This window comes from Haemaphysalis longicornis, unplaced genomic scaffold (assembly GCF_048455015.1).
Source record: "Haemaphysalis longicornis isolate Haplotype H1 unplaced genomic scaffold, Haemaphysalis longicornis Haplotype H1 scaffold_423, whole genome shotgun sequence".
NCBI lineage: Eukaryota > Metazoa > Arthropoda > Arachnida > Ixodida > Ixodidae > Haemaphysalis > Haemaphysalis longicornis.
This window is the reverse complement of record NW_027526368.1, coordinates 140,495-165,940: the sequence shown is the minus strand read 5'-3', so window position 1 is coordinate 165,940 and position 25,446 is coordinate 140,495.

Sequence of the window (25,446 nt, the reverse complement as noted above, 5' to 3'; positions counted from 1 at the left end):
CAAAAATGAGTGGTCAAAGTCAGACCCGTTTCGGGGGCTCTTAAAGGAAATGAACATAGCAGCGCGTAGCGCCCCTGTCGTGTCCCTTTCTCGTGTCCCTTTCTTTTTACCCCCGAACTGCCCATTAAAAGAAAAACAAATCGACTCGTTTTTTTGTGCTGATGGTTCAGTCATGCAATATTTTTGAATAAATGTGACCAGTAAAACACGTATGCAAAGAAATTTCTACTGGATGCGTCAAACCGCTGAAGTTCACGGTTCATAGATTTGCGGCACGTCTTATTTGGGGACACCTCGTAGTTAGCCGACACAATGTAAAAGGCCCTCACTGCTGCAGGTGCCCCTTATGATGATGATGATAATGATTAGTGGTAGCCTCTTTGTAGTGGGGTGATGACGTGTCATCTCATTGGGACCTCCCCACCGCTTTCTTCCCCCTTCCTAAGCCGCTTCGAGGGGCACTCCAGGTCTGCCCCCCCCCCGGAAAAATAAGAAGTCTACGCCACTGGTGCACTGTGCCTTGACAACGTAAAGTGATGTGACAAAACGCGTTCGAGCGTTCGGCAAGGTTGCAAAAACTGTTTTACCTTACATATGATTACCGGGAATCGTGATGCCTTCTGCCAAAGCCGACAGCCCTGAAGGCCTAGAATTTGTTTTGGTCTTCCATTTTCGCTGTTGTCGGTTATTAGCACTTGACTGTTCCTTTTGTTCGAATGCTTACATTAGAAGCTGACGCCTAGCTCCGACTCTTCGCGCTCCGCACAGGACCGGCTTCGCAAGGAATGGGGTGGCGCCGGCAATGTTTCTCCCGTAGCGGTATCCAAAACTATCATTTAATTGACACCATGAGCTAGTGTATGCGATTTCAAGCCTATTATTATGATAAAAAGTTGCCCACACGCCAATTCTGGTGCGGACAAGCATCAGACGTTGACCGAGCGCAAAGAAACAGCAGGGAGAGCGATCCTAAGTGAAGCAGACGACAAATGCGAGAATCCCTAAGCTGACGCCACGGAGGCGCGCTTCGCAGCGCCGCCTGTGTTCGCGCTCACCGCCAATACTCTTTTCGCTGCAGCGGACTCGTGTGTTCACCAAACGGTTCGCTGACAACCCGTTCGGTTTCGTTCACACAGTTTTCAAACGGCTTTGGTTGCAGCCTAATTTACGCAATGCTACGGCGCGTGCAACCCAGTGTCTAACGTTGATTCGTCTAGCGGTGCTATGCCGACATAATATAAATAACAATGTGCAAGTCCATATCGATGCACAATGAACATTGAAATGCTCCTGTGAAAGCTCATTTCCCTTTGGTGTTTTACCGATTGCTGTGAAGGAGGGATGAACCATTTTTTTTTCCTGTACAATGTTCTTTTGGATCAATTCTGCACATTCTTTTCGCAATTAATGGTGCTTCGGTATATATTATATCGGTTTGGGGGGGAGGGGGGGGGGGCGTCATATTAACACGGGACATACATGCGGGACGAGGTTGAACATTGAAGATTGAAGACGAAGCTTTGCGGGCGTTTTCTGGTTACTATCAGCGAAAGGTCTGGTGCTCGATCCCGGAAATTTGTGTTCGAGCTCACCCGCCGCGGTGGCTCAGTGGCTAAGGCGCAACGTTGCGCTGCTGAGCACGAGGTCGCGGGTTCGATTCCCGGCCGCGGCGGCCGCTTTTCTGGCGGAGGCGAAAAGCAAAAACGCCCATGTGTACGAGATTTCGGCGCACGATGAAGATCCCCAGGTGGTCAAAATTAATCCGGAGCCCTCCACTACGACGCGCCTCATCGCCTGCGTTGCGTCGGCGCGTAAAATCCTACAATGAAACAATCAAAATGTGCTCGAGCTCTTCCAAGAAGGTTCTGGCAGCTCTACAAGTCTAGTCGCCTTCGAAGACCAAGGCAATCGCAACAAGCATGTATTTGTAATATGCAGCAATACAACGACCCCAAATTGAAAGGGTCTATAATTTGGTGGTCGGTTGTCTTCGCCGTTGGTCAATCCCATCAAGTTAGATACTAATTTGTGGCATTTAAGCCATCAATGATGATTATGAGCAACCTTTTAAGTGCGATGCACTTCTTAAGCGACCCTGAACCTGCGTCCACCGGCGATGTCCGCATAGCATACCCACGTGGGGGATTGGCCAGGAATCTCCTCGTCTTCCTTGGCAACGGGGGGAGATGGGGATTGGCCAGGAATCTCCTCGTCTTCCTTGGCAACGGGGGGAGATGGGCGCGCGCTGCCTGGCCGCTGACATGGCACATACCCACGTGGGGGATTTGCCAGGAATCGGGCGTGAGAAGGGCTAATGCACCCGCTTAAAGGAGTACTGACACGAAATTTCAAAGCTGAGATCCGCTCTAGCAATCAATTGGCGATGTCCGCATAGCATACCCACGTGGGGGATTGGCCAGGAATCTCCTCGTCTTCCTTGGCAACGGGGGGAGATGGGCGCGCGCTGCCTGGCCGCTGACATGGCACATGTGGGCACTGGGCACTGTGTGGGCACTGGAGCAGCAAAGGGGCCACAATGGCTCAAAAACCGCCTCTGCTTGTATCACAGGTCCTGCTTCCGCTCCTGGCCTGTGCTGCGTTCCGGCACAACAGCAGCGCAAGTGGTTCGTCGCTTTTTGCCTTCGCTCCGCAGCATCAAAGTTACGGACCGTCGCTGGATGCTACTGCGCACATGCCCTGGCTCAGCGACACTCTTCATATCAAGCACGTCACCGGAGTGACATCAGAGGCACCCGCAGCATCGACTACAAAAGGCTGGCGTTCCCCCGGCATCGTCAGTGGGCACTGGAGCAGCAAAGGGGCCACAATGGCTCAAAAACCGCCTCTGCTTGTATCACAGGTCCTGCTTCCGCTCCTGGCCTGTGCTGCGTTCCGGCACAACAGCAGCGCAAGTGGTTCGTCGCTTTTTGCCTTCGCTCCGCAGCATCAAAGTTACGGACCGTCGCTGGATGCTACTGCGCACATGCCCTGGCTCAGCGACACACTTCATATCAAGCACGTCACCGGAGTGACATCAGAGGCACCCGCAGCATCGACTACAAAAGGCTGGCGTTCCCCCGGCATCGTCAGTGGGCACTGGAGCAGCAAAGGGGCCACAATGGCTCAAAAACCGCCTCTGCTTGTATCACAGGTGTGTAACAACATCCCATTGTACGCGAAAAGAAGTAGCAACCGATGTTTATTGCTGTTCCCGTGCCCACGGGTGCTTTGTGCTGTTCTGACAGAGTGTATATGTTGTGCTGAACTTTTGTTGCTGTCCGGGGACGTCGAAACGAACCCTGGTCCAACTAGTAAAACTCGCGCTGGTTCTAGTAGTGTTACTGACGACAGTAGTACTGGTGATGGCAGCGAGATTTTGAGCATTTTAAAGGCTGTGCAAGCGCAAGTAACGACAATACAAATAAGCAATAACGAATTGAAGGAAACTGTTGCGCAGGTTCATGCAAGTCAAAAAAGTATTGAGGCTGGACTGGCTGCTATCGGAACTAGACTGACAGTCGTTGAAAAGAAACTGCAAGCTTTAGAAGAGATCGAGGTTGATGTGCAGTCTACAATTGACGACCTTAAAAAGCAAAATCATTTTCTTCAGTCTCGAGTTGATGAACTTGAAGATAGGGCTAGGAGGGATAACCTTATTTTTCATGGTTTGCCAGATGGAAAAGAAACTTGGGATCAAACAGAACAAAAAATCCTTGGCTTGCTCTCATCTTGCCTTCAGGGCGAGATATGTGGCATTGAACGTGCGCATCGTCTTGGACAGTTTTCACCTTCAGGATGCCGTCCAATAATAGTTAAGTTTTCTAGCTTTAAAACAAAAGAAAAAATTCTACACGAAAAGAATAATCTGAAAGTGCGCAATGTCAACGTTACCGAAGACTTCTCGCCTGCAACACGCCTAGTTCGCAAAAAACTAGTCCAATTTGCCAAATCACAGCCCAACTCTCCGTCCTTCAAACTAAAGTATAACAAACTTCTTCTAAATGATAAATACTACGTTTACGACCACGTAACAGATTCCGTGATGGAAGCAACCACGCTTTATTCCCATGAGAACAATACTCCCGGTGTATCCGCCCCCCTTCCCGAACAACCTCCGGTTTCACCAAGATAGCGGGTAGCGAGGGGTAGTGGTAGTAGTTCCCATTCTGCGCATGCTTCCATTTTATTCACGAATATCAGAAGCTTAATCAGTAAGCGCACTGAAGTGTCAGCAGCAATTAATTCTTCATCTGCAGATATTGTAGTGTTAACGGAAACTTGGCTCCATAGAAATATACGTGATAGTGAACTTTTTGATTCATTTAACCAGTTCCATCTTTATCGCCGTGATAGGGACGCAAGGCAAGGGGGCGGTGTTCTCGTGGCTGTTAAAAAACAATTCGAATCCTTTTCACTTAACATACCGTCGGTTTTAGAAATCGTGTGGGTATCTGCTAAGCTGTCGTATCGCAGAATAATTTTCGGTGCATGCTATCGTCCACCAAATTCCTCGCTGACGTTCGTTAGCGACCTTCACGACGCTATAAACATGGTTGTATCCCGATACCCAGCATGTCCTATTTTCTTACTGGGTGATTTTAACTACCCAGGAATTGAATGGTCGGCCTCAATACCATTTTCGACACCGTTTTCATCTAGTACTCAGCAATTTATTGACTTATGCTTAGCCTTTAACTTAACACAATTAGTATCACAACCTACAAGAGTGACGCCAACTACCGCGAATATATTGGACATTGTTCTTACAAACTGCCCCGATCTGTGTTCGCAAATAACGTACATGCCCAAACTGAGTGATCATGCCCTTTTAAACTTAACTGTAACAATTCCAGTGCAAAAGCGTTCCAAAAAAACAAAAACCATTCGAAATTATAACAAAGCCAATTTTGCGGAAATAAATAGTGAATTGCATTTATTTATAGTTGATTACTTAGATGGGTTCGATGAACGATCGCTAGAATGCAACTGGGCGTTATTTAAGAACAAGATCATTGAATTAACAGATCGCTTCATACCTACTCGGGAAATACCGTGTAATTCGAATGCTCCCTGGTATAACCCAAATATTCGGCGCTTATCAAACCGAAAGAAGCGGCTGTACCGTCTCGCCAAGACATCTCACAGTATTTATAGGTGGTCCTTGTACCGCTCAGCAGTTAATGAGTATATTGCAGCGGTCAAAACTGCAAAGCAAAACTTCTTGACAAATACGATGCCTAGCTTTTTGCAAAATAACCCGAGGAAATTTTGGCGCGTCGTCAACCCTACGGAAGATTCTCGAATAACGTTAATTGACGCAAACGGCGAACCAATGCTCGATAATGAGTGTGCTAGCGCGCTGAACAAAGTATTTTCAGATGCTTTCTCTTCCAGTTCCACTTCTTCTTTACCCAACTTTAAGGGTCGGGCCTACGTAGCGATGTACCCTCTGCAAATTGACCCAAATGGAATAATTAAGATTATTGACTCACTTAAAACTAGTTCTTCCGCTGGCGTTGATGGTATTAATTCAAAATTCCTTAAAAGTACCAAACACAACTGTTCTATTATCCTAGCTAAACTTTTTCAGCAATCACTAGACCAAAGTAATATCCCTGATGATTGGGAAATAGGCAAAGTGGTACCTGTCTTTAAATCTGGAGATAAACAGTCCCCTTTCAATTACAGGCCAATATCTATCACTAGCATACCGTGTAAAATCTTTGAACATATAATTTATTCTCATGTTGCCAACTTTCTTGAATCTAATTCATTTTTTGACCCCACACAGCACGGATTTCGAAAGTCTTTTTCATGTGAAACCCAGTTAATTTTATTTACTAACAAGCTTCACTGTATTCTGGACAACCGTTCCTTTGCCGACTGCATTTTTTTTTATTTCGCAAAAGCGTTTGATAAAGTACCGCACCAGTTACTACTTCACAAACTAAGAAATATAGGTCTCGCCACCGGCATAATCAAATGGATTGAGTGCTTCCTCGTGCATCGCCAGCAATTTGTCATAGCCAATGACACCATTTCATCTTTAAGCCCGGTTATTTCAGGTGTACCCCAGGGCACCGTTCTGGGTCCACTACTTTTTCTCATCTACATCAATGATTTGCCTGAGTGTGTTTCATCATCAGTGCATTTATTCGCTGACGATTGTGTCATTTTTAGGAAGATTGATAACGATAATGACATATGCACACTTCAGTCCGACATCAATTCCATATCCCATTGGTGCAGTACATGGCAAATGACATTAAATACTAATAAATGCAAATCAATGCGAATTTCCCGTATCGCTACTAAACCGCACCCGTACTTACTTAATGGGAAAATCCTCGAAGCTGTTACTTCATATAAATACTTGGGCGTTCATATCACTGCTGACCTATCTTGGAATCTTCATATTGACTATATCACTAATAAAGCCAATCGAATGCTTGGCTATGTCAGACGAAATTTTCATTCCGCTCCTTCTTCTGTAAAACTGCTCCTTTTCCAATCCCTTGTCCGTTCACAACTTGACTATGCTTCATCTATATGGGACCCATCTACTGAAGTACTGATTAACCAGCTAGAAATGATTCAGAATAACGCCGCACGATTTATTCTTTCTAACTACCAGCGAGCAGCCAGTGTCTCCAGAATGAAAACTAACTTGAATCTCCCATCTCTGACGTCACGACGAAAAATTGCACGTTTGTGCTTATTCCATAAAATATATTCACACGGCATGCTTCACAACGCACTACTTAGTCCCCCTTCATTCGTATCTTCTCGTTTAGACCATGCTTACAAAGTTGGTATTCCTACTTGCAACACTAAAACCTTTTCTCACTCTTTCATTCCACGTACCTCTAGGGACTGGAATCATCTTCCTTCTGATGTCGCTACGATTAGCAACCCAGACTTGTTTCATTCCGCTGTGTGCAACATCATCACCTAGATTTGTCTATTGTCTGTAGCGATACAATGGTTCCTGCCAATCCCACTTGTTTTGCTGTTTTGCTTCTTTTGTTTTTATTTTTTTTTTATGAGTCTTGCCAGGAACGCCAGAACTGACACGAAATTGCAACTGACCTCCTGTATTACTCCTTACAACATGTATACCTTAGCTATGTTTCTCACGTTGTAAAAGAATGATTACAACCTTATTTACTGTTTTACGTTTGTTTTAGAGGTGATATGTAATCGCAATGTGTTCGTTGTACTGCATTTTTCTTATTTCTTGTTATGTAATCACCCACTCCCCTCTTCAATGCAATTGCCTTGAGGGTATTCCAAATAAATAAATAAATAAATAAATACCCACGTGGGGGATTGGCCAGGAATCGGGCGTGAGGAGGGCTAATGCACCCGCTTAAAGGAGTACTGACACGAAATTTCAAAGCTGAGATCCGCTCTAGCAATCAAGTACAACGACAACACAAATAGGTGTCTGTGAATAAATGCATCTTTCTTTCTTTGTAGTTGTGTGTGTGTGTGTGATCTCTCTGTGTGTAGTCACGGTGCTAATTGTGGGTTTTTTCATTAAAATGTCAACTTTCTTTATTTCAGCTGTTCTTAGCCCCACGTAAGGGGTGCTGTAGGTGATGCTGCTAATTACCAGGGCTTGCAGCATATTAATTGTGTCCTCTTCTTCCAATTGTGTCCTCTTCTTGTGTCCTCTTCTTTGTGCTAGTTACTCGCTTTATTAGGTGGGTTATCTGGGTGGCAGTGTTTCGTAGTTTCTGGAGGGTGGAGGCCACTGCCCCATCTTTTTGGAAAGTCAGACCCAATACTCGGAGTGTATCGACCTTTGGGATGGTAGCACCGTGAAGCGTCACCTCTGGGTCGGAGGTCTCGGCGGGGGGTCTCTTGTTCGCTTCTTGACTATACGAATTTCATATTTTTCCGGAGCAATTTACAGCGCAAATCTTTTCAAATACGGTTCCGTGCATGCAACCGCTTCCTTCAGGGCGTCCTGTTGTATGCCTGCTGGACCTTTGGTAGTCCAAAAGGTCAGGTCGTCGGCGTAGATGGCATGCCTGAGACCTGGGATAGCATTTAGCTGGTCAGGTAGGTGCATCATTGATAAATTGAATAGTAATGGCGAGATGACGGAGCCCTGCGGAGTGCCCTTCGCGGTGACGTCGAATTTGTCGCTCCGTAATTTGCCAAGTCCCACGGTTGCCGTGCGATGCGAGAGGAAATCCCTGATGTAATTATAGGCTTTCTCTCCGCAATGGGTAGTCCCCAGGGTTTCAAGTATGGCCGCGTGCGACACGTTGTCAAAAGCCCCTTTGACGTCCAAGGCGAGGATGGCGCTTGTTTGTGAGGTGCTTAGGTTGTCGATAACCTCTTCTTTAATTTGTAAGAGGATGTCCTGAGTGGACAAGTTGGGGCGGAATCCATACATGGTGTCAGGGAATCCTTTTCGTCCCTCTGCTGGTTCCTCCATGTGAGATGTAAGCCTGTCTAGCACCATGTGTTCCATTAGTTTGCCCGCGCACAAAGTCAGAGATATCGGCCTAAGGTTCGATATGGCCAAGGGTTTGTTGGGTTTTGGAAGCATGGTGACATCTGCGTGTTTCCACATGGCCGGAAGCCTGCCGCTGTCCCAAATCAGGTTTATTTTCCCCAAGAGATCAACCTTCATCTTTTCGCTCGTATTGCGTAGCATCTTGTTTGTTATTTTGTCTTTTCCCGGGGAGGTGTTTCTCGTGAGCTTGGCCAGTGCAGCATCAAGTTCTGCCCGCGTGAATGGCTGATCAAGTTCTGGGTTGGGGTTTCCATTGTAGTCCGGGTGGGTGACGGCTGTTGACGTGGTTTCCCCCAAAAATTTCTTCTTTGCCGCTTCGAGGACGTCTTTCTCTGTGCCCGGAAAATTGTGAATAAGTCGCTCTACGTTTTTTCTGGTCGTGGACTTTGACTCCGAATTGTATGGAATGAGCGACCTCAAAATGTTCCATGTTCCCCGAGTGCTCAGGGTTCCTTGTAGTTTATCACACAGTTGATTCCAATTTTGTTTTTCTAATTGATTGGCGTACTCTGCTGCTTCTTTTGTTAATAGGGCGATGCGACGTTGATATTTCTTGTTGCATTTTTGTTTCTTCCACCTTCGGGTAAGGCTTCGTCGAGCCTCCCAAAGGTGCAAGAGGTGGGGATCCGCGTTAGGATTATCTGTCGTAAGTTGAATTTCTTTTGTGTGTTTGTTGGCCTTTTCAACCAATCGTCTGGTCCAGTCTTCGAGATCAAATAACTGATCGTCTTCTTCTACCTCCTCTTCTTCTTCTCTGAAGGCTTTCCAATTCGTGATTCGTGCCTTCCCCACCCTGGTAAGTGTCCGGGTATGGTGGTGGTCAATGCTTAGTTGGATAATATAATGATCACTTCCCAGAGTTTCATCCAACCTCATCCACTCTATGTAGGGAATTCCCCTCGAAAATGTCAGGTCTGGAGTAGTGTCTCTAGACACACTGTTGCCGATTCTTGTCGGGCACTGGACATCATTCCAAAGGGTCAGGTGGTGTTGCTGGGCAAAGTTTTGGACTTGCTCTCCTTTCTTTAGTGTTCTACAATATCCCCACGCTACGTGAGGAGCGTTAAAATCGCCCAGAACAACAATTCTATGCCCTTTGGTCACTTTGAGGACCGTACGAAAGAATCCATTCAAGTCTCCCAAGTTGTCGGCGGGTGGACTGTATATGTTGAGTAGAAAGAGGCTCTGTAGATTTTTCTTCGCTGGTATTATTTCAACGAGCGTGTGTTCCATCCTGTGTTGAATTAGGTGCTGTTGCGTCGTTAGGCTCTTCGAGGTGAGGATGGCAGTGCGGGTCTTGCCTTCGGCAATGTGGGTATCGGAACCTCTGAAGTTAAGGGTTTTTGTTTGGGTTTCCTGCAGGGTCAGAATGTCCGGTTTCTCTTTCTCGCTGAATTGTAACAAATTTTGTCGCTTCTGTTTAATGGTCCTGCAATTCCATTGCCAAATTTTGAGCCTATGCTCCTGATTTGCTTTGTTTCTCTTTTTCTGGGAGTTGTTACTCATCACTTTCGAGCATCTCTTCCATCCTTGCTTCTCTGCTTGGGTAGTTCTTAGGCTTCTTGCGAACTTTGTCTCTCTCCTCGGTAGCGGTGACTCGTTTGTCTAGCTCCGATATCCTCGTCACTATTGCTGCCATAGTTTCCTGTAGTTTCTGTTGCGTTTCATGGGTTTGCTTCAGAGACTCGTTTATGCTCTGGATCTGCGTTTGGATATTTTGGAAAGTTTCTAAGACCGCTTGTTGAAATTCGGCGTGGCATTGCTTCGTTTGGGCCTGATCTTGTTTCATGTGTGCAATTTCTTTATCTTGTCGGGCTTGTTCTATTTTGATTTGTTGAATATCTTTCATTATTTCTTCTAAGTACTTCCTCGTCGTAACGTTTTCCTTGATCAATTCTTTGGTTGTTCGCGTATTCTCTTCCATGGAACGCCGGAGTGCTTCAAAAGGGGCTAGCCAGTCAGGCGTGTCTTTCCCTCCTTTGACTTGCACCACTGTAATCTGGCCCCGTCGTCGCTATGTGCATTCTGCACTGAACCAGAAACGATCGACCACTTCTTCTTCTCCTGCCAACAGTTCTACGACGAAGGTACTTAGAAGGCACATGTAACCGGCTAAACGTCCCACTGTGCTACACTGATTTTATTATTCGGGCCGAAAGTAATGGTATTCTGCAACGGGGATCTTTGCCGTGCATCACACTCATTTATTACAGAATAAGGCCGTCTGCCGTGTTAGCTATCATTTGGCTCTGCTGCATTCCCCTGCCAAACCTACGCGCTTCTTGCACACTGCTTCCTCTCTACCACATTCTCTCTTCGTTATACTTCATAATTTTCATGCTGTTGCGTTTTTTAACCTTTTTATACTTCTGTTTATAATCTACCGACTTTTATTTCTCTAGTCATCCACTACTAATGCATTCTACTAATTAAACATTTTTCTTTTCCCCCTCCTGTCTTCTGCTACATCCTGCACTGCAAATAACATCAAAGGAGGGGGAAAAGAAAAATGTTTAATTAGTAGAATGCATTAGTAGTGGATGACTAGAGAAATAAAAGTCGGTAGATTATAAACAGAAGTATAAAAAGGTTAAAAAACGCAACAGCATGAAAATTATGAAGTATAACGAAGAGAGAATGTGGTAGAGAGGAAGCAGTGTGCAAGAAGCGCGTAGGTTTGGCAGGGGAATGCAGCAGAGCCAAATGATAGCTAACACGGCAGACGGCCTTATTCTGTAATAAATGAGTGTGATGCACGGCAAAGATCCCCGTTGCAGAATACCATTACTTTCGGCCCGAATAATAAAATCAGTGTAGCACAGTGGGACGTTTAGCCGGTTACATGTGCCTTCTAAGTACCTTCGTCGTAGAACTGTTGGCAGGAGAAGAAGAAGTGGTCGATCGTTTCTGGTTCAGTGCAGAATGCACATAGCGACGACGGGGCCAGATTACAGTGGTGCAAGTAAAAAATTAAAACTTGGCACGCAACAGCGAAAGCTAGTGAGGTTACCTCGCAAGCTCGCGACTCGCGTATGCTTCCCTTCCATAAGTATCGGAGGTGCTCGAGCTCCGAGTCTTCGTAAACAGAATGAGCCATGCTTCGAAGTAGGCACAGCCTACGAAAGCGACCCGAAGTGATGAGGTTAATATCAACCGGAAAGATGACGATTATGCCCTCAAAATTATTGGCAAGTACCCACAAGGGGGGATTGGCCAGGGCTAAATCGCTGGTTGAAATACGTGAGGACCTCAAAATGCTAATTTATTTCCGGAAAGGGGCCGTGAAAGGAAACTTCGTTATGCATAAAACCCGAATTACCCATTAATTAGCACGCTTCAGCAATTCAAACCAACTGAAGCAGAAAGGAAATCTTGAATTCAATTATATATATATCCTTTTTTACATACCCCCAATTTGTTGCGCCAATAGATAATAAAAGTGAAATCGATAAAGTTAACCCCAAACGCTCAATTGGGTCCTCCAAAAGCAGTTGTCTAGCTGCTGAGAAACAGCGACCGCCGAGGGGGAAAAAAATGTTTGAAAAACTGCCTTTGTTATCGTTTTCCTCTCCTGTGTGCCCTGCGTACCTTTCCCGAACTGGGCGGTGAAAGCTCGACGCCCGCAGCCAACGTCACTTAAAATGCAGTAAATCTTCGTGTTGACTATTTTTGTATATTGCGCGTTCATGCAAGATCTCTACCCTGCAGTGCCAGCCGGTTGACATGTGCTCCAGCTGGTCGCAGGTGGCATTGCGTGCCACTGGTGCCAGGGCAGGTCGCCACGAGAACCTTTCTATCAATGCTGGAAAAAAAATTACTGCCTCCTTTTTTTTTTTCGCCTCGCGTACCCGAGACGCGGGTGAATTGGCCTCAAACTGCTGTCAAGGAGCAATTAACTACACTTCAAGGGGCAAATCTGCACTGGCATATCACCCTTGGCGGCTACGTCCCCATTGTGGAGAATGGTGTTGGTGGTCTATAACACCACGAGAGAATGAAATTCCGACGAAAGCAACACTACCGGCTCCGCTGTGAAAAACTTGGCATGGAGTGGAAATACCCGCTGAAGGCCGTATTTGAAAATAGAAGTGCTAATTTGGAAAAAAAACACTCACTGCAAGGGAGAACATTTCTTGCCGTCCACAGGACCACACAGAACTCGCACGGTGCAGAACGTAAAGGGATGTAACGTGGACGAATGTCGTCTGCCTAAAACTACAACAAGAAAACCAAAGCAGGGCTTGTTTTCAAGTACGGTTTTCAAGTCCTGCAGATTTTAGATGCGACTGCATCTCATTCACTCGCCTTGTCCCTCCATACGGCGTTGTTGTTGTCCGTCTACACCCCTCCCCCATTCTCCTCGCCGCGCGAGCTGCGCTCTCCGCCGCTCACCCCCTCTCCGCTCCGATAGCGAACACTCCCTCGCGAGGGTAGGGTGGCTAGAATTCTAGCCACCCTAGCGAGGGGCATTGGATTGGATTGGATTCGATTGGGTTGGGTTGGCTTGGCTTGGATTGGATTGGATTAAAGCGGATTTTGTTGGATTTCGTTGCGTCATAGCCGCGCCACGTCGCGTCATAGCCGCGGTCGTTCCAGCACCGGCGTTCCGATTTCCATCGATGCGTTGAATGGAGCCTAACAATTCTGCTATCGCCCGCGCAACCGTAACAAGCACCGATCACTGTGATAACATGAATGCTAGCACCACTGAAGACAAGGCTGCGAAGCGGCGTGAACGTGATGCTGAACGCAAACGGAAACACCAAGTGAACCCCCAAGATGCGTCGCATCTCCACAGGGTTCCCCTCACGGGAAGGCGGGGTGATTTTTTTCGCATCGATTGCTTGCTGGTCATAATCATTGACAAGGCGTCTTTACAACACGTGGAAACTAATTTGGGCCTTTCATAATATCAAACCACCAGATTTCTTCTAGAGAACCATCCAAAATACCAAAATTTGAAACAGTGGTTCGGCTTCACCACAAGGCACGGGCACCACGCGGGCTAACATTTTCTTTTATATCAGACACATTGTGCTAGGCAACTCAATTTTTTTTCTAGGACGGGTTTTTTAAATGTTTTCCTACAAAATGTACATTCTCAATCTTTTCTACTACTCATGGTTTATTATACACAACTTACTTTACACAACTTATTATTGTAAACAACTTATACATAACTTCTTCGACGCCTGGACAAAAATTTCGAATTCGATCATTTTTTCGCAATTATTGTTAATTAAAACATTACTAAAACTGGTGTCGTTGGAAAGCGCGTGGAATCATCTGCACTTTATGTCACTGCAATGTGTGCCTAACCAATAAATATAGCACAGAAAAAATGTTTTGTTGGACCCCTCAAAATTGGTCAATTCCCTGCAGTAACGAAAGAGTTAAAAGGCACATGACCAGGGAAAGTTCTCACAGATTTATTTTGCACTTTCATATTCCTGCATGAGTGTTCGCTTAAATCTTCGAAAAGTTCCATGATTCCACCAATCTGGTCTCACCGTTCCCCATTTGTGACGTCACGAGTTGTAGTGCGGGAAAATGTAAGGAGTTGCCATACCTATTTTCATGCTTTTGATATTTTATGCACTCATAAGTATGTATACTGCTCCTGCAAGCGACATATTTGTATTCACGACACTGTAATTACTTATATAGGCCACCATACTCTTACAGTTTAGAGTTCCTTTGGGAGTCTAGTATATTGTACCGAAAAACCATTAGGTCTGTCCTTGGCAGATGTAGTGAAATATGCTCTTGTGCTGTCGTTTTTTCACCCCATAGGTTTACTTCCTCTTTATCTCCTATCAAGCCTAGCAATCTTTGAGGAGCAAAGAGTGTTGAAACATGAAAAACTTCAGTGTAGTTCTTAGAACTGGAATTGAGAATGAGTCCCATTCTGCTCATCTCACACATTGTGGCATTTACATTTACCACGGGCTTGAAACGCACGAAGGACACGACAAGTGCTTGCCTCGTAACAAAGTTTACTTGTTTGCGAGACAGAGATGTGCAAGTACAAAACATCAAAAGCAATTATGATAAGCAGGAGTTTGAGTCCTAGCATCTAGAAGGCGGCACATGGCAAACCATAAAAACACAATTTCAGTCGTATGCATACACCTATCAGCCAGTACATTCCCCCATGAAAATGGAAAGAGCATTTCTAGCAAGAAATAATATTTTCCGGCCACATTTCTGACTAGATTATTAGATTCTAGCTGCAATCGACAGCTTCTAACTAGAGAAATTCTTAGCCCAGCTTTATTTCCAGCTTGCGGGGTTTTTTCTTCAAGCTGGACTGAAAAATGCTAGCTGGAAGTACAGTCAAACCCGGCTATAACGAACCCGGATAGAGCGAATTATGCTATATATCGAACAAAAATAATTCAGTTACGGGAATACATGGGAAACGTATTCCTTATAACGAAGTTCACATCCGATATATCGAACTCTGGGCGCCTAGAATTGCCGCAGAAATGCATGATGTCGGAGCGGCGATTGAGATGTGGATTGGCCCCGACCACGGATCAAGAGCCGGGACTGGGACATTGCGCCTTGCCCGGACCGACGTGACGGCCGACACTTTCCGTAACTATTTCTGACGCGTGGGACTTACGACGGGACCCGCCCAGTCAGCGAGTCCAGACTAAGACAGCAGCATCGGTGAACTGTGGGAAGAGTTCGCCAACGTTGCCGATGCTGTCGCGAGTGAAAGCCGTCCGATGCTTAGAGCAAAGCGCTTTCGGTAGTCGATGTGCTCCGCCAATGCTACTTCGATTTTGGAGAACGCAGACTCGTACTGGTGCAAACAATGTTTCGTGTAGAGAATGCTATGCTAGTTGAAGCCGCCAAAACGAAAGTGAATACAAAAATCACAGTTTCTTTTTTTTGCAACGTGGGCAGTTAAGGCGGAAAGTAGCTTCGATACTTGCAATAAATGAATTATTTTGGTCTGGTAATGGCTACTGTACTGTGTTCGTTTCTGCATACGCGGATGGCGGAGTTGGAGAGCGGGCGGGGGGCTCCCGCGGATTGCGAACTCGTAACAATAAGCTCGTTATAGGCATTATAGACGGGTTCGGCTATATCGAACTATTGGATATATCGAACTAATCGCGGTGCATATTGCAGTTCGCTATAAACGGGTTTGACTAAATTTCAATCCCGCTAGAAATAAACTAGAAGCTGAATTTCTGGCTAGAAATTCTGCCTATTCTAGCTAGAATATTTCTAGCTAGAAGAAATCTCTGTTCAATAATCCAGCTAGAAAAAACATATTTTCACCTGGGTTGACATATTAACCACTGCAGCAGTGACAGCAGCTCCTGAACAAACAAAGCACAGCACCACTGCCTACCGAGTGCATCACTCCGTACGAATGGTTAAACTGCAAAGCTGTGACGTGCAGCCGCTGTTTAAAGGGACACTGAAGTGATATGTAAACATTGCGGGATTACTAGCGCAAATTGTAGTCCGGAGGCCCCAGGCCATGTTTCGACCACTCTGGCGCGTTTACGCGATTTTATTTAGTTGAAAAATTTATTCGAAAATGCTGTCCTCCTCTCTTTACGCTCGCCCATTTTCTGTGGCGTTTTCGCGTGACGTCGGGAGGAGCCGAGCTCGCAATTGGCTGCGCTACTGCACGGCTCCCCGACCTTCAGACAGAGTCAGTCGGCCCAGCGTTTCGTCCGCCGGCCGCCGACGGGTCGTCGCAATTCGTTCGCTCAGTTGAAACGAAGCCAGGACACGTTTGTGAATGGAAGGATGTACCTTTCTTTACTTGGTTAGTTTGTACACTGTATCTAGCTCCAAGTCAAGGTCGCTTCACACAAGCGCTGCACAAGCGCACATGCGACGCTTCGACGCTTCGCTGACTGGTACGCCAGTAGGAAAATATAAGGCCTCTTGAAGGCGGGAGAAGAGTCAGCGAAGTCAATATAGGTACTAAGGAAATAAAATCAACTGATATTTTTACCGTACAGCGTAAAACTAGGGTGCGGGAAGCACTTTTTTGCGCTGAGCGAACAAGCACAGCGGCCAGCAGCACGACTACGCATCTGCGAACGCTTTTCCATCTAAGAAATGCAATTGCTAGACGTGAGATATTGTGGAAACTTGGGGGATGCTTACTGCACGAGCGCAAAACAAAAATTAGGTCCTAAGCTGCTTGGAATGCTAAAACTAAATAAAAGTGCAAACTCCTACGGCCGCGTTCGCCCGTAGCTGAGTGCTCTGGAGCGCTAGGTATATCATCGTAAGTGTTTTGCAAGTCGCCAGTTCGAATCCCCGGGGGTACATTTTTTTTTGTAAGTTGACTTTTTCGCTTTCGGCCAATGTTTTCTATACTGAGTTCACCTTTTTTTTTTTTTTTTTTTTGGTCGTAACATTCACTGCTCCACGAACTAGTTCACAGAACACGCGCAGGCTGACACTGGCGCGCTAGCGAGTTCTCGTTGGCGTGCTGTTGCCATAAGCACCGACTGCTTGCGGGCAGTGGGCACAGGCCAGAATCAACAGACCCTTGGCCTGGTGCGAACACGCTTTTTACGATACAGGCATGCGTGAGGCAAGCTCCAAATATGGGGGAAACGCGCATGGCATTTGAGCGTCTGCGGGGACGCGGAGGGCGTTCATGCACTGCGTAGGCCTCGGCTAGTGAACGCTACAATTCCAAGCCGTCCTGGGAGGCTTATCTTATGCATTTTACAGCCGACAACATGGCAGAAGCGCGGTACGATGATTTTTGAGATATTGAGAATGCCCATCCAACAACGCCATCGGTTGCGTTTTACAGAACCTAAACCGAAACTTGTTTGGTTGCTCACCTTGGGCATTGTCCAATCACGGTGCCCCCTCCTCCCAACGTCACAGCCTTAGTTGGTGCGGCCGCCGCAAACTGCGCATGGTAGTTTTTCTTCTTTCGCGCTTTGTAAAATAATTACCAATTTCTCAACCGGATAAACGATGAAAATTGTGCTAATTTGAGCCAGTCTACGCAGTGCAAGCAAAAACGGGAGCTTGACAAATTCACTTCAGTGTGGGACTCACCTGTTAGCACTCTTATGAAACCTACTACTACATGACCCACAGGCTTAAAAACCATCGTGCACCAATACCAGACGCTTTACAAATACATATCAATGTTCAGAACCGTGGCCTAGTTTGCTCATTTTAGAGGTATGTCACTCCTGTACTGAAATAAATGTACAAAGCTATCACTTGCGAGACAGATAACGCCATCTACTGAAAACTAGATTCACCAACATGTGTTTCTTGTATTTTTTATATTTCTGTAAACAAATTATATATTTCTAAACAAAGCAAACTAGTCCATTAGGAACATTTTCATGAATTTCTAAACCTTTTCGTAATGGTACGTGATGCTTTTTTAAGTCTGTGGGTCATGAATTATTCAGCCCCGTAGGAACCTGATAAGGCGAGTCCCCTTTAAGTATGATGCGTGGCCTACCCTTTCAGCAGTAGCTCACTGTGCACGTGCTTAGCCGCGAGAGAGACCCTTTCATTCCCTCCGGTGTGCAGTTCCCACTTACTAGTGTCAGTGGGTGCGAGTGTAGCTGCACCAATTCTAAACCCAGCTAATGTCCGTCTTCTTACTTGCCCCCCCCTGTCCAACCTGGTTTCTTCGTGCATGTGCAGGGGTTGTGTCAGAACCGTTTTCTGCATACACGGGACCACTGCCTCTCATTTTGCCTAGCCATATGAAACTTCGCTTTAAAAGCATTTTCCAGGCAACTATTCAAGATCTGTACTGGAACTAAGATACACAGAGATCGAAGCTGAAGGCCATCACAATTGCAGAGTATTTCTACCACCGTGTCCCGAGCTAAACTGCCCCCAAGCAACGCTCTGTGCCTATTACAAACTTGTGCTTCCATGGCACCATGCTGCACATCCTCCATCCCACAACCTGCAATTTCTGCACCCAGTTCAGCCCGCTACACCATATGGTATGGGAGTGCTCAACCATCCCTGCCAGCTATGAGAAGTTCAGACTTATCCGATTAGCGTGACCTGGTACAAGAGCATGAGCACCCAACGAGGATCTCAGTTTTCAAGAACAAAATGCCCCCCGATGCCATACGCTTGTCTTCAACAAAGTCTATTCAATCAGATCAGATGGAGCCGCTTCCCCCATAGCAACAACACTACCTTTGAACAAAAACAGTAAATGTGCACTCCTGGCCTATGTGCACACTGCGCTATATTCACTCTACAAACTATATACAAATACCTATATACACCCTCAAGAGGTGCACAAGTTTGCCACTATCTGCCTTGACACCCACACACCGGCTTCCAGCCGCATTCGATCTCGACCAGTTCTGCATCACTTCCAAGTAACCAGGCACTGCTATTGACAGGCTCCTTTGATCAAGCCCAGCATGATCGCTTCAGTAACACGCCGCCAAATCACACGCGCCCCATTGATTTAGGCAGCTCAGAACACCTCAAGTATAGAAATTTTCACACCAATGTGCACCACCCCCCCCCCCCCTTCATTGTTGTCATAACAGCAAATCATCCCTATTGGCAACAAGCAACCAGCAACCAATCAGGTAAAACAATATGCAACTTGTGCTATACAACAGCAAAAGCTCTTACTGCAACACTACATCTCTAGTAAGTCCACTATGCCATATCTACAACGGAAAGTTTTAGGGGAAGCATCCCTACATAAGGTAATTGGCAGCACTGATCAGGGGTGACTCAAAAGTTCGGAAACAGTGACCTAATCGACTGGTATGCTGAGAAAGTAGAGCACAAATTTCGAAGACAAAAACTTTTCCAGAAATGATAACCTGCTGTAAGAAACAAACATGAACAATATTGGTGAGCCTGCCACATAACCTGTCAATTGCAAACATATTATTACTCCTGTTTTTTTAGTTCCCTTTGTGCCTGCACAGTTATCAAATAACTGCTGTTGATTTCAAAAAGACGTCATTCCTGTAACGTTGAAATCAGTAGTTGAAACTGTCCGACACTTCGGTATCACAGGCACAGCAGGTTTTTTTCTTTTCCAGTCTTCCCATTAAATACCAACTATCAAGTTTAAAAAGCAGTGTTGTTACCACCTTAGGTCTCTTGGATTTGGCCTGCACTTTCGCACGAGTTCAGAACGAGTTCATCTAGTTCACCGCAGGCAGCACCACTGCAGAACTGGTCCTGCACTTTTGTCGTCTGCTAGTGCACCTCCTTATTCCTGGGAGGTGCAGGGAAAGCCGTGCACTCATTTTACACTCCATGCACCATCGGTCAATCGAAGAGGAAAGTACAGGCGCCGCGCACTGCACTCGAAAATTGAAGAGGCAGGTGCTGCACTACCTGAATGAGTGCAGCGAGTGCAGCCAAATCGAAGACACCTCTCATCTTTGATTCACCCCTTACAAGCTTTCGTGCAATCATGAAGTATAATTTCGCCATGGCCTACACTGCTACATCTAGCTCATGTCCCACGTTTATACTTAACTACGCACACTCAGACAACGACATTGTGGCCCAACACAGGCTAAGCAAGGGGACAAGGACACATGCTTCAACAAGGCTGTGCAGATATTTTTTCTGATTCTAATGTCTATTTTTCACCCGAGAAGCCTCCGAAGCTGCACTACCAATCAGCAGAATCCAATCATCAGAGCTCATTCCCGCTGAATCTCAATGACAAGCCTACACCAACGCCATTACTCGGGCAGCGCCCATCGTCATAATTGCAAACGTTACACTATTGCGGTCATTATGTGCCTTGCACAGCATCATCCCACAAGCCGAGGTGTGTGCTCATGGTACCTCATGCGATTGTGTGGGCAACCACATGTAGCAACTGCTTTTATTTCGAGCCAACCACTGCAAGCTTAATAAAAATCAAATTCAACTTCACCTGAGGTAGCTCAGAACGAGCAGCCATCATCTTCCCTTAAATGGTGTCCTAACGATTGATGCTTTGTGATGCAGCCAGTGGCATAACTCGATGGCTGCCTGCAACCAGCTTGGGTCTATCCTGCCCGTCTTACATCTCAAGTTGTTGCTCTAAAAAGAAGGAGTTTTTGTTAACAGCCACCTCATGCTCAACCTGAGGTTGCACCACTGCTGAGTGCTTCAGGCCCACTATAGTGGGCCACGTGGTTCATGAAGCTGGAGAGAAAGTTTTACGTCAACAACGTACAGAAGGGCCCACCGCTGTACTACCGCCCCACAACAATGCAGCTCCTTGACGGCGTGGGGCCACCTATGTAAGATGATTACACAACAGCCCAGCCGTGAGGGTTCGCGGCTCTCAAGCGATAGCCAACCTGGCATGCGCAGAGTCGTGCCTGGCTCAGGGTTCGGGCAAAAAAATACAACAACACAGACTTGCAACAAACAGTAAACAGGTTTATTGCAGCGAATGGCATTGTGTGTGCTGACAAACAGCGGCCACAGCAGGACCGATATTCCAGTCCTGCAGCGGCACACCCACACAATTGGACACGGTTCACGGCTAGCTGGCTCCCCAGGGGCCGCAGGCAGCAGCGGGCCTGGAGGCACCTGGACCTGGGCCCCAGGCAGCTCAATTCCACTGGGTGCTGTGGGAAGCTGGTCCATGGTGGTGGGCAGGGGGGCAAACATGTGGCAGGATCGACGGGGAGCTGTTTTGGGGCAATGAGCAGCAGGTTTGGGACGGCAGGCTGCGGTTGCAGGCATGCAGCAGGAGAGGCCAAAAGGCCATGGGCACCTGCAGGTGCCCGATAGCAAATTCTGGCTTCTTCGCCGTCCTCCGAACCATCAGCTGAGCAGTGGCCCTGCTCGGCCCCAGTGGTGAGGGTGGTGTCGGCAATGAGGAAGCACCTGCTGCCTGCGTCCGGGCCTGCTGCAGAGGCCCTGACGGTGGCATGGGAGAGCAGCAGCACCGCACCGCACCTGCACAGCCACAGGTCCGGTGGAAGGGGCAGGGCCGCCCCCTCTGCGATCCTGCAAACATCCCCAAAAAGAAACACAAGTAATGCTAACCGTGGCAGCTTGGGCTGGCTGGCCTGGGCTGCCTGGTCTTTTCTGCGCAAGTTCTGCGCAAGTCAAGGCCTGTCCACACTTGCGACACAAGCAAGTGATGTGACTGGGCGCGACCGCCACCCTTGGTGTTCCCACTTGCACCCAACGCAAGCAATGGAGTTCACGTGTTTTTGCATTTCTTGTTATTGTCTCTTGCTCGGAATGAGACTTCCCGGGAGTTTCGATTCGTGGAGACACAGCATCCGGGTGCTTTGGCAGGATATGACTTCAGGAAACCTCGCCTCCTCCTTCCACATCAAAAGCAATGACGCAACAGCGGCTACAACCATTGGCTTAGACCAATCGCTTTCATCGCAAGTGCGAATGGGCCTCAAGGTGTGCACTCGCGCAGGGCAGCAGGGGGCGCACAAGTTGTAGTGCTCTACTGGCATCACTGTTCAACCCCCCCTTCAGTGCAGAGCTGGCAGTCAGCAAAGGAGCACGTCCTCCCCCGTTCGCTCCCTTGCGCTGAGCAACACTTGAGATCGCACCATCTACGGGCCTGCCTGTTGGTTTCCCCTTCACGTCCACCGGCCTGTACACAAGTGAGGAGACTTTTTCTTGCACTCACTACAGCCCCGTCCACTACTATGCCAGCAAAGCAACAAACTGTATTCTCTCATCACTGAGAACATGATTGCACGCAAGCACCCAGTAGCCAACCTCGTGGCAAACACGGCGGTGCAGTCAGTCTTACTGAGTTTTCTGGCGTGCTCTAGTAGTGGGGAGATTGCGACAAGCTTTGCACAAGGCCTCCGACAGTCGGACACACAGCTCCTGAGGGCCTCGCCTCGCATCGTCATCAGCACCCACGACGACCTGCGGGCGACGCCTTGTCGCCCTGAACCTTTGATGGGGACTCCTCTTTGTACTTTCTTTAGGTATGGTATGGTGTAGGGTTATGTATGTATCAGTTAACTTTGAGGTGTGATTTGCTTCAGTTGTAATCGTGTGTATTTTGATGTGTGCCGTGCTTTCTTAAGAAAATATGTTTGTTCCATCTCCAAGTGCCCTCATCTAGTTATTGGCACTGCGTCTAGACCCACTCGGAACTTTTCCCCTCACACATACTCAGCAGGCGCTGAAGAAACAAACTTCGCTCAACTGCGATCCATTAGAATGCGGTCCATCAGATTCAGCAGTTTTCCACCCATGTTGAGTGAAGCAGGCATGTTCGCAGCCGAGCAGTTTAACTAAGGTGAACCCCAACTCAAAGATATGAGCATCCCACTCCTTGTGTTTCTCACCAAACACCACAAGCATGCGCTTGACACTGCGATTGGCCCTCTCTGTGGAATTTGACTGAGCGCAAGTGCCTGTCTTCCCGTGTTTAGTTCCGAGAGCAGCAAACGAGTCTACAAACACTTTCCAAATGAAGTAGGACGCATTGTCCATTCTCAACTGCTGGGGAAAACCAAACCTCCATTAGTTGCCCCATGATCACCTGTGCCGTCAGCTTCCTAATGGAATAAAGCTCAACCCACTTGCTGAACTGATCCACAACAGCCAGAAAGAATTTGCTCCTTCTTGGCGAAATGAGGTAGGGCCCCATTATGTCACATAACACACACGATTTGCTAGGGTATCTAGCTACCGATTGGCTGTACGAGGACGGGGGCTCAACCACCCCAGGGCCTTCACGCTTTCGCCCACATGGTACGTACAGGCGTAATAGAGTACATCCCGTTTCATGCCAATGCAAAAAGCAAGGCACTACAACTTGAGATAAGTCTTGGGGCCGCTTGCATGACCAGCACCGCACGTGTCGTGAAAGTAGCACAGCAGCGCTCCTGGCACTGTGCGTGGTATTACCACCTTCTTTGATGAAATGTACCTCAGCAGAACGCCGTCTGCATCTAGCAGACAGGAATCGAATGCACTCACAGCATTGGTAGCAGTTTCAAGGGACTCTGCATCGACAGCAACACTAGCCGCCCCTTTGTGTACCACAGCCCGACTGCCTGGCTCCCAGAGCCTGTCAAACACGTTTCGACAGAAAGGATCTCTCTGCTGAGCTTTTAACTCTTTCGCAACCGCGCCATAAGCCATCATTCACGGGTGAACGATGATTTTCAAACCTGTTGCCAAAGCAACAAACGGCGCTTTGTGGACAACTAACGCCATCTGGCGTAGTTATTGACAACTCATTTTTCCATTTGATTATTGTTTGTTTCCATTTCGCGAACATGGACGACATCGGGAGTGAAATTTGAAGCCAAGGTAGCAGCGAGTTGGGCGAAAATGGCGTCCTGTTTCACTGTGCGCTCCACAAAGGCGGCCAGCTCTTTCAATAACTTTGGCCACTGCTGCTACTGGTTTTTGCTTTCGCTACCCCAGCAACAGTGATAACTGCAGCAATGATATGGATTTGCCAGATTTTAGTTCTGATGAAGACTCTCCCATTCAACAGCCTCACACTTCAACATGTGCTGACAGGTAAAGTTCATTTTTGACTTCGCACTGTATTTTATAAATAAAACCTGCTTTCTACTTGACAACTGCAATTTCAATTTTACTTTCATGAGTAGAGTCTGGACAACAGGCAGCGGGGATATTTTGCCGAATGCACCGCGCCGTATTGCGTTATCACCTTCAAGATAGACTGGCGCTCGTGTCAGATTATCGCTGCAGAGCGAGAGGCGCCGCTTTTCAAGAGCACTGTTTTTTTTTCTTGTTTTTTTTTTTCTTACTTTATAAGACTGAATTGATAATGATTTTGTGTAAGAATACAAACAGGTATGCTCAGATGCATATTTTAGAAAGCCCGACTTACTCTGGAGTTCTTTTGCAGAGTGGCACAGCCTTCAGGGCCGCTAAGTTGGTGGGCCTGCACAAATAGTGTACAGCGCTGCTGTACATATTTAATGATAGCTTAGGAACGTAGGAACAACTTGTATATCTCCGAATTCGTAAAATAATTTTTAGTCTAAGTACAATCGCCTATACGTACTGTGTATTTTATTTTCACAATTCTTACGCGCTCAAAGTAGCCTCAAGATTTGTGCGAGCATTACAATCGGACACAAAACCGAAATCAGCTTTCAAAGTTTCCTGCTTTATTTTAATGCCGGCACAAGCTGGGTAAGCAAGTTTATGAAGCACAAGCAGTTTTTGCTGCCACAGTTGCGCGCGTCAAGTAAAATGTCTTCCAGGTATGTCATGTCGTCTTTTACATCTGTGCGGTAGAGTAGGCGTCAAATTATTTTTTCGAATTTCCATCACTGAACTTATCTGCACGTTGCAAACTGGTGGGTGCTAAAATCATGCAAATATGGTACTTTTTCTGAGCATTTTTTCCCTGTTTATTTGACCAAACAATCGCAAATAATCGTCCCTTTCACAAAACTGCTGTTATGTATTTGAAAGAGCAATGTATAAACTACAATTTCATGCATAGCAATGCTAAATGTGTTAAGTAGCTCAAAACAAAAAAATGTGTCGTGGAAACACTCAAAATCGACCATTTTTCCGTGGACACGAAACAGCTAACAGCGTCCTTCTCCTGAACGCAATACCAACAGGACTTTTGATGTGTACGTGATTAATGGTTTCACTTGGAATCAACGAATTCCTTTCGTTGCCGACGGCACAAAGTTCATTTCCGCTCTTAGCCTGACTGCTTGGTTCCACAAGGCGGGTGTGTGCGCCCAGCAACGACGTTGTTTTTGCCCTTTTTGTGGATGGGCCGTGGAGTACATTTCCACGGCCAAGCATCCCCCATATCTATGCTATGCTTCATCCAGCTTGGTGCAGCCAGGACGATCGGTAAACATCACATCTTACTCGTACAACGATGACCGGCACGCCCGCTCCCTGTTTGTCAGGCTTAGTCCCTGCTGATAAAAGCGGGTGCATCC